Source organism: Apostichopus japonicus, chromosome 5 (assembly GCF_037975245.1).
Source record: "Apostichopus japonicus isolate 1M-3 chromosome 5, ASM3797524v1, whole genome shotgun sequence".
In the NCBI taxonomy this organism is placed as follows: Eukaryota; Metazoa; Echinodermata; class Holothuroidea; order Aspidochirotida; family Stichopodidae; genus Apostichopus; species Apostichopus japonicus.
Genome location: NC_092565.1, coordinates 1,236,502 through 1,246,501, shown reverse-complemented (window position 1 = coordinate 1,246,501; position 10,000 = coordinate 1,236,502). Strand labels below are relative to the sequence as shown.

The following is a 10,000-nucleotide window of genomic DNA, read 5'->3' as shown; positions in this document are numbered from 1 at the left end:
GAACGACACGCGAACACATGCATAGAGTTTGTGACCATTGTCAACTTGCGTGTATCGGGTACTGGCCTGTGTGTGCCCGACGTTGACGGAAGAACGACCCGCGAACACATGCATAGAGTTGTGACCATTGTCAACTTGAATGTATCGGGCGCTGGCCTGTGTGTGCCCGACGGAGACGGCAGAACGACCCACGAACACATGCATAGAATTTGGACTTCCTTGAAGAAGACGTTGACATAAAAAAAAAAAAAAAAAAAAAAGTCAAGCGGGTACTGGCTCAAGTGTGCCCGACGGTGACGGTAGAACGACCCGCGAACACATGCATAGAGTTGTGACCATTGTCAACTTGAATGTATCGGGCGCTGGCTGGGATGTGCCCGGCGGAGACGGCAGAACGACACGCGAACACATGCATAGAGTTTGTGACCGTTGTCAACTTGAATGTATCGGGCGCTGGCTGGGATGTGCCCGGCGGAGACGGCAGAACGACACGCGAACACATGCATAGAGTTTGTGACCGTTGTCAACTTGCATGAATCGGGTACTGGCCTGTGTGTGCCCGACGTTGACGGCAGAACGACCCGCGAACACATGCATAGGGTTGTGACCATTGTCAACTTGAATGTATCGGGCGCTGGCTTGATTGTGTGCCCGACGGAGACGGCAGAACGACCCACGAACACATGCATAGAATTTGGACTTTCTTGAAGAAGACGTTGACATTAAAAAAAAAAAAAAGTCAAGCGGGTACTGGCTCAAGTGTGCCCGACGGTGACGGTAGAACGACCCGCGAACACATGCATAGAGTTGTGACCATTGTCAACTTGAATGTATCGGGCGCTGGCTGGGATGTGCATGGCGGAGACGGCAGAACGACACGCGAACACATGCATAGAGTTTGTGACCGTTGTCAACTTGAATGTATCGGGCGCTGGCTGGGATGTGCCCGGCGGAGACGGCAGAACGACACGCGAACACATGCATAGAGTTTTGACCACTGTCAACTTTAATGTATCGGGCGCTGGCTAGGATGTGCGCGGCGGAGACGGCAGAACGACACGCGAACACATGCATAGAGTTTGTGACCATTGTCAACTTGCGTGTATCGGGTACTGGCCTGTGTGTGCCCGACGTTGACGGAAGAACGACCCGCGAACACATGCATAGAGTTGTGACCATTGTCAACTTGAATGTATCGGGCGCTGGCCTGTGTGTGCCCGACGGAGACGGCAGAACGACCCACGAACACATGCATAGAATTTGGACTTCCTTGAAGAAGACGTTGACATAAAAGAAAAAAAAAAAAAAAAAGTCAAGCGGGTACTGGCTCAAGTGTGCCCGACGGTGACGGTAGAACGACCCGCGAACACATGCATAGAGTTGTGACCATTGTCAACTTGAATGTATCGGGCGCTGGCTGGGATGTGCCCGGCGGAGACGGCAGAACGACACGCGAACACATGCATAGAGTTTGTGACCGTTGTCAACTTGAATGTATCGGGCGCTGGCTGGGATGTGCCCGGCGGAGACGGCAGAACGACACGCGAACACATGCATAGAGTTTGTGACCGTTGTCAACTTGCATGAATCGGGTACTGGCCTGTGTGCGCCCGACGTTGACGGTAGAACGACCCACGAGCACATGCATAGAGTTGTGACCGTTGTCAACTTGAATGTATCGGGCGCTGGCTGGGATGCGCCCGGCGGAGACGGCAGAACGACACGCGAACACATGCATAGTGTTGTGACCATCGTCAACTTGAATGTATCGGGCGCTGGCTAGGATGTGCGCGGCGGAGACGGCAGAACGACACGCGAACACATGCATAGAGTTTTGACCACTGTCAACTTGAATGTATCGGGCGCTGGCCTGTGTGTGCCCGACGGAGACGGCAGAACGACCCACGAACACATGCATAGACTTTGGACTTCCTTGAAGAAGACGTTGACATAAAAAAAAAAAAAAAAAAAAGTCAAGCGGGTACTGGCTCAAGTGTGCCCGACGGTGACGGTAGAACGACCCGCGAACACATGCATAGAGTTGTGACCATTGTCAACTTGAATGTATCGGGCGCTGGCTGGGATGTGCCCGGCGGAGACGGCAGAACGACACGCGAACACATGCATAGAGTTGTGACCGTTGTCGACTTGAATGTATCGGGCGCTGGCTGGGATGTGCCCGGCGGAGACGGCAGAACGACACGCGAACACATGCATAGAGTTTGTGACCACTGTCAACTTGCATGTATCGGGTACTGGCCTGTGTGCGCCCGACGTTGACGGCAGAACGACCCACGAGCACATGCATAGAGTTGTGACCGTTGTCAACTTAAATGTATCGGGCGCTGGCTGGGATGTGCCCGGCGGAGACGGCAGAACGACACGCGAACACATGCATAGAGTTTTGACCGTTGTCAACTTGAATGTATCGGGCGCTGGCTGGGATGTGCCCGGCGGAGACGGCAGAACGACACGCGAACACATGCATAGAGTTTGTGACCATTGTCAACTTGCATGTATCGGGTACTGGCCTGTGTGCGCCCGACGTTGACGGTAGAACGACCCACGAGCACATGCATAGAGTTGTGACCGTTGTCAACTTTAATGTATCGGGCGCTGGCTGGGATGTGCCCGGCGGAGACGGCAGAACGACACGCGAACACATGCATAGAGTTTGTGACCACTGTCAACTTGCATGTATCGGGTACTGGCCTGTGTGCGCCCGACGTTGACGGTAGAAAGACCCACGAGCACATGCATAGAGTTGTGACCATTGTCAATTTTAATGTAGCGGGTACTGGCCTGTGTGTTCCCGACGTTGACGGCAGAACGACCCACGAGCACATGCATAGAGTTGTGACCGTTGTCAACTTAAATGTATCGGGCGCTGGCTGGGATGTGCCCGGCGGAGACGGCAGAACGACACGCGAACACATGCATAGAGTTTTGACTTCGTTACAGAGGACGTTGACAAAAAAAAATAATAATAATAATATCAAAAAAAAAAAAACATGGTCAACTTTAGTGTAACGGGTATTGGCTTAAGTGTGTGACCCAATGGTCAGAATGAGTGGGCAGAGTGAATCGGATTATATATTAAGGGGAGTGTCTTGTCTCGCCGGTCGATCTTCAAATTGTAGAAGTTTCCTCATATATCTCCTTGATTTCGTCAAGATATATCCGGCACGGGAGCAACCCCGACACTCCTCTGAAAATACGGGTCGCTCCCATGTGAGAAGGTCGATGGTGTGATCGACGGCACGAGTGTCATGCGACCGGGCGAGGGCCGAGTAATTAGCCGACGGTGATGCACACATGCGTAGGCATGGGACCCGTTGTCGTTGCACGAGTCTGTGAGACGGGGCGCCGCCGGACAAGACATACCCGGCACGGGAGCAACCCCGGCACTCCTCTGAAAACACGGGTTGCTCCCGGGTGAGAAGGTCGATGGTGCGGTCGATGGCACGAGTGTCATGCGACCGGGCGAGGGCCGAGATTTAGGCCGACGGTGATGCACACAGGCGTAGGCTGGGACTCGTCGTGTTGCACGAGTCTGTGAGACGGGGCGACGGCCGACCTCGACGGCAGGCCGCCCGATGCATCCGCAAGGTGTGGCTCTCGTCCGAGATTTTGAGATCTCTTTAGTGTAGCGGGTATTGGCTTAAGTGTGTGATCCAATGGTCAGAACGAGCGGGCAGAGTGAATCGGATTCTATATATGAGGGGGGTAGTAGAGTCGATCCAAGACTCGAGAAGGCTTTTAATGTCTGTCGTGTGTGTATGCGTGTCATGGTTGGACTCCAGCGGGCCCTTTCGGTAGGGTCAGCCGTCGTTTCATCGCGACCATGTGTTGCAACTCGGCGCTCAGAGCGGGGGTTTTCACCCACTCGCCCCGTGAGCAGAGGTGTCCCTCCGTGCACACGTATATATCGACGTTCAGATATGAAGCTTTCGCGGACGGGAGTCCACCCGAGACTCGAAAAGGCTCCTTGCCTGTGGTGCGTAAATATGTTTTTGCACGTCAGACCCTTGCTGGCCTTCTCGGTAGGGTCAGCCGTCGTTTCATCGCGACCATGTGTTGCAACTCGGCGCTCGGTGCGGGGGTTTTCACCCACTCGCCCCGTGAGTAGAAGGTTCTTTCGTGCATATGTATATATACAATCCCAGATATTGAGCTTTTTCATCCGCAGAACCCCCGGTGGAGAAGAGAGAGAGTAGAGATGAGAGAGAAAGGAGAAGGGAGAAGGCCTCTCGCGTTGCGTGGTCGATGGCACGAGTGCCATGCGACCAGGCGAAAGGCAAACGGCAAGCCGACGGCGACGGCAGGCCGCCCGACTCACCCGCAGAGAATCTGGGTCTCGTTCGAGATTTCGAGATCTCTTAAGTGTAGCGGGTATTGGCTTAAGTGTGTGATCCAATGGTCAGAACGAGCGGGCAGAGTGAATCGGATTCTATATATGAGGGGGGTAGCAGAGTCGATCCAAGACTCGAGAAGGCTTTTAATGTCTGTCGTGTGTGTATACGTGTCATGGTTGGACTCCAGCGGGCCCTTTCGGTAGGGTCAGCCGTCGTTTCATCGCGACCATGTGTTGCAACTCGGCGCTCAGAGCGGGGGTTTTCACCCACTCGCCCCGTGAGCAGAGGTGTCCCTCCGTGCACACGTATATATCGACGTTCAGATATTGAGCCTTTTCATCCGCAGAACCCCCGGTGGAGAAAGAGCAGGACCTCGGTGTCGTCAGATATCGAGCTTTCTCCACGGGACCCGTTCGGGCATGCTGCCGTTGCTGCGACCATGTGTTGCACTCGGCGCTCGGTACGGGCTTTTTCATCCAAGCAACGAATGCACGCTCGAGGCGTGCGATTGCTCTCCCCTGTTCCAGTGGACGAGCCGTCGCCCTCCCGCGTCGCTTCGAACCGGTCCCGTCTCCGAGGCGGGACCACTGCGACTCCTCTCGAGACGACCCAGTCGACTCGGGTAGAGATACACACCTCGAGAATCCCTTCGGGCGGTTCTTCGATCACTGTACCGTAATAGCACGGCATCGACAATTGAGAATTCAGAGAGAGAGAGAGGGGAGTGCGAGAGCGACTCCCGGACGGCGAACGGGCCCAGCCCGGTTCTGTCGACCGTTACCTGGTTGATCCTGCCAGTAGTCATATGCTTGTCTCAAAGATTAAGCCATGCACGTCTAAGTACAATCCTGAACATACAAGAGAAACTGCAGATGGCTCATTAGATCAGTTATGGTTTATTGGAGAAAGTCTTATACCATGGATAACTGTGGTAATTCTAGAGCTAATACATGCAACAAAGCGCCGACCCTTCGGGGGAAGCGTGCTCTTATTAGGAACAAGGCCAGCCCGGTCCTTTCGGGGTCCGGTCTCCGCTGGTGAACTCTAGATAATCATGCCGATCGCACGGTCTTGCACCGGCGACGCTCCCTTCAAAAGTCTGCTCTATCAACTTTCGATGGTAAGTTATGCGCTTATCATGGTTGTGACGGGTAACGGAGAATCAGGGTTCGATTCCGGAGAGGGAGCCTGAGAAACGGCTACCACATCCAAGGAAGGCAGCAGGCACGCAAATTACCCACTCCTGACACGGGGAGGTAGTGACAAAAAATAACGATACAGGCCTCTTCGGAGGCCCTGTGATCGGAATGAGTACACTTTAAATCCTTTAACGAGGATCTACTGGAGGGCAAGTCTGGTGCCAGCAGCCGCGGTAATTCCAGCTCCAGCAGCGTATATTAAATTTGCTGCAGTTAAAAAGCTCGTAGTCGGATTTCTGGCCGGGGCGGGCGGTCCGCCGTGAGGCGTGCACTGCCCGTTCCCCTTCTCCCCGTCAAACGGGAGTCGTGGGAGATTTTTCCCGGCCAGTGATTCGGTTGGTCGTGCGGTGCTCTTAACTGAGTGCCGTGCGAGACTGGAACGTTTACTTTGAGAAAATTGAAGTGTTCAAAGCAGGCCAAAGTGCCCGAACAGCTCAGCATGGAATAGTGGAAGAGGACCTCGGTTCTATTTCGTTGGTCTTGAGATCCTGAGGTAATGATCAAGAGGGACTGCCGGGGGCATTCGTATTGCGGCGTGAGAGGTGAAATTCTTGGATCGTCGCAAGACGCCCGACAGCGAAAGCATTTGCCAAGAATGTCTTCATTGATCAAGAACGAAAGTCGGAGGATCGAAGGCGATCAGATACCGCCCTAGTTCCGACCATAAACGATACCGACTCGTAATTCGCCGGCGTTCCTCCCATGACGCGGCGGGCAACTCTCCGGAAAACCAAAGTCTTTGGGTTCCGGGGGAAGTATGGTTGCAAAGCTGAAACTTAAAGGAATTGACGGAAGGGCACCACCAGGAGTGGAGCCTGCGGCTTAATTTGACTCAACACGGGGAAACCTACCCGGCCCGGACACAGTGAGGATTGACAGATTGAGAGCTCTTTCTTGATTTTGTGGATGGTGGTGCATGGCCGTTCTTAGTTGGTGGAGTGATTTGTCTGGTTAATTCCGATAACGAACGAGACTCTTGCTTGCTAAATAGTCCGGCCACCCGTCGTGGTGAGCCGCGAACTTCTTAGAGGGACAAATGGCTTTCAGCCATACGAGATGGAGCAATAACAGGTCTGTGATGCCCTTAGATGTCCGGGGCCGCACGCGCGCTACACTGGCGCAAGCAGCGGGTACATTTGCCCTCGGCCGAAAGGTCCGGGTAATCCGCTGAGACTTCTCCGTGCTGGGGACAGGGACTTGTAATTGTGTCCCTTGAACGAGGAATTCCAAGTAAACGCGAGTCATCAGCTCGCATTGATTACGTCCCTGCCCTTTGTACACACCGCCCGTCGCTACTACCGATCGAATGACTTAGTGAGGCCATCGGATCGACCGTCTGGCACCCCCGGCTTCGGCCGGTTGTCGAGGCGTGACGAGAAGACGGTCAAACTTGATCATTTAGAGGAAGTAAAAGTCGTAACAAGGTTTCCGTAGGTGAACCTGCGGAAGGATCATTAACAGAACCCTTCCCCTCCGTGATCGGAGAGGGAACAAAGGGGGAATGTCGGAAAAGCCGTCACAGAGAGACACGCGGAGAGAGCAAATTGGAAAAGCCGGGGGGACTCGAGCGGGGTTTTCACCGCCTCCTTCCCCGTTCCACGGTCGAGGTCAGACCCCGCGCTTCGCCTTCGCTCTCTCCGACAAAAAGGAGACGGGCGTGTCACACACAGACCAGCCCGGGGAGTACCCGGTTCTTCTCTCGTCGTCTGTCTCACGGAGTCTCGCACTCCCGGTAGCTTCGAGGGAGAAGTCCCGCAAGGGTGGAGACGCCGTCGCCGTCCGCGGCGCGGCGCTCCTCGAGGCATTCTCCGCAGGGCAGAGAAGGGGCACCGGTGTCGCCCGATTTCCCCCCAGTCGGCGAGTCTGACTCGCGCGACCCGCCCTCGCGGCGGTGGGGGGAAGGAGGGAGCCCGCTTGCCCCCTCGGCTCGACGGAGGATATTTCTTTCCAGTCACAAGCAAAGAAGGCACAGAGTCCCCGTGTCCTTTCTCCTTCCGTTCCACTTCTTCCCTCGGCTCTGAGGAGAGTTTGCGAACGCGGGAGTCTTCCAGTGGCAAATGACAATTCTTGGTGGTGGATCACTCGGCTCGTGCGTCGATGAAGAACGCAGTTAGATGCGAGAATTCATGTGAATTGCAGAACTCACTGATCATCGACTTATTCGAACGCAAATGGCGGCTCGGGGATGCTCTGCTCCTCGAGCCACGTCCGTCTGAGCGTCTGAAGACAATCACTCACAGAGTCGGCGTGTTCGCGCGCCGGAGGAGCGCCCGGCCGCAGCCGTCCCTTCGACGGCCGGCTGCGTCGGGTCAGTGTCAGATGGAGTTCTGTGATGTCGGCGCCGGTGAAACTCGGCGAGCAGGCTCGATCGGTAACCGGGGGTTCGTCGGTCGTGCGACGTGCCATCGGGGTGTAGACGTATGCGCCCGTGGTGCGGTCCAGCGTCCGACCCCCCGAACGGTCGAGGAGCCTCTGCCGGGCAGAGCCGGTCGACCCAATCGCGGGGTCTCTCGTCCTCCCGTCTGCGTTCTCGCAGGCGCATGGTAGGCCACCCTTTCCCGCCGGCGACCCGATTCTTCGGGGAGCGCCGGGGAAGGAGAGACCCCGGGTCGCCGCTATGACTCCGATCACGTTCCACGTGTCTTTCACGATTCCAGACCTCAGATCGGATGAGATTACCCGCTGGATTTAAGCATATCACTAAGCGGAGAGAAAAGAAACTAACAAGGATTCCTTCAGTAGCGGCGAGCGAAGCAGGAAGAGCCCATCGCCGAATCCCCGCGCCCGTTTGCGGTGCGAGGGACCTGTGGCGTAAGGAAACTGAACTCCGGTCGACAGAGTCTGGCCGCAGTCCACTGTGATCGGGGCTGCAGCTTACCCGCAGCGGGTGTAAGGCCCGTAGGGCGGACTCGAAGGCCGGAGGGAAAGCTTTCCAAGAGTCGGGTTGTTTTAGAATGCAGCCCAAAGAGGGGTGGTGAACTCCATCCAAGGCTCAATACTATGCACGAGACCGATAGTCAACAAGTACCGTGAGGGAACGTTGAAAAGAACTTTGAAGAGAGGGTTCAACATTGCGTGAAACTGCCAAGAAGTAAACGGATGAGTGCCGCATGCTACATGGGGCGTCCGGTTGATTCAGGCGCGGTCGGCGCGGCAGCGTGTGCGGGTTCGGATCCCTCGGGACCGACCCGCGGCGCTTCGCCGTCCGGTCCGCGTCGCACTTCTACCGTTCGGCGCCCTTCCCGGCGACCGACCGAAGAGCGGAGCAGAGGGGCGGGCGAGGCTGCGGCGTGCGGGGGCTTCGGCCCTCGCCGTCTTACGCCGCCCGTCACGGTTGCTCACTGCGCTCTCTGTCGAGGACTCTGCGTGACGGCCTGCCCCCCCGGGGGTTCAGGCAGCGGGGTCCGGGCCACCGGCGTCTCCGTCGGTCGCGTGCACAGCTTGCTGTCGCGTGGCCGGCGGGATCCGGAGGGTCCGGTCTCGCCGCGGCTTCGGCCGAAGCGGAGGGTCTGTCGGGCGTGAGCGAGGCCTCCTCATTCGACCCGTCTTGAAACACGGACCAAGGAGTCTAAGCAGGCTTGCAAGTCGAGGGGGTCTACCGAAACCTATCCTGGCATAACGAAAGTGAAGGTCGGCACAGGGCCGTCACGAGGCGGGATCTCGGCCCTCTGGGTCGGGCGCACCGCCACCCCGTTCCGTCCGGCTCGTCCGGTGGAGCGGAGGAAGAGCAAGCATGCTAAAACCCGAAAGATGGTGAACTATGCTCGGGCAGGAGGAAGCCAGAGGAAACTCTGGTGGATGTCCGCAGCGGTTCTGACGTGCAAATCGATCGTCCGACCTGAGTATAGGGGCGAAAGACTTATCGAACCATCTAGTAGCTGGTTCCTTCCGAAGTTTCCCTCAGGATAGCTGGTGCTCGGGAGATATTCGTGAACAATTTTATCTGGTAAAGCGAATGATTAGAGGCCTTGGGGCCGAAACGACCTCAACCTATTCTCAAACTTTCAATTGGTAAGAGGTCCGACTCGCTGGCTTGGAGCCGGACGAGTGAGAATGAACGAGTGCTCAGTGGGCCACTCTTGGTAAGCAGGACTGGCGCTGTGGGATGAACCAAACGCCTGGCTAAGCCGTCCGACTCGGTCGCACATCAGAGCCCACAAAAGGTGTTGGTTGATACAGACAGCAGGACGGTGGCCATGGAAGTCGGCATCCGCTAAGGAGTGTGTAACAACTCACCTGCCGAATCAACTAGCCCTGAAAATGAATGGCGCTGAGCGTGATGGCTGTGCCGGGCCGTCGGGGCAAGGAGAACCGAATAGAGTCGGCCTCGACGAGTAGGAAGGACGCCACGGTGAGCTAAGAAGCGGTCCGGGCGAGAGCCCGCGTGGAGCCGCCGTGGGCGCAGATCTTGGTGGCAGTAGCAAATACTCTAACGAGAGCCTGGAG

General features: G+C 56.3%; 3 non-coding genes across 3 annotated transcripts in view; all 3 read left to right on the top strand.

Annotated features, from left to right (window-relative positions):
* Window positions 1-5,133: 5,133 nt before the first annotated feature.
* Window positions 5,134-7,011, top strand: LOC139968303 (small subunit ribosomal RNA). Its single transcript, XR_011793310.1, has one exon. It is a non-coding gene; the product is annotated as a small subunit ribosomal RNA (ribosomal RNA).
* Window positions 7,012-7,616: 605 nt separating this feature from the next.
* On the top strand, window positions 7,617-7,776 carry LOC139968241 (5.8S ribosomal RNA). The gene has a single exon (XR_011793278.1). It is a non-coding gene; the product is annotated as a 5.8S ribosomal RNA (ribosomal RNA).
* Window positions 7,777-8,209: 433 nt separating this feature from the next.
* LOC139968449 (large subunit ribosomal RNA) overlaps window positions 8,210-10,000 on the top strand; it is a 4,028-nt gene continuing 2,237 nt past the window's right edge. Inside the window, exon 1 of the ribosomal RNA XR_011793446.1 lies at window positions 8,210-10,000. This exon is cut by the window's right edge and continues 2,237 nt beyond it. This is a non-coding gene — a ribosomal RNA (large subunit ribosomal RNA).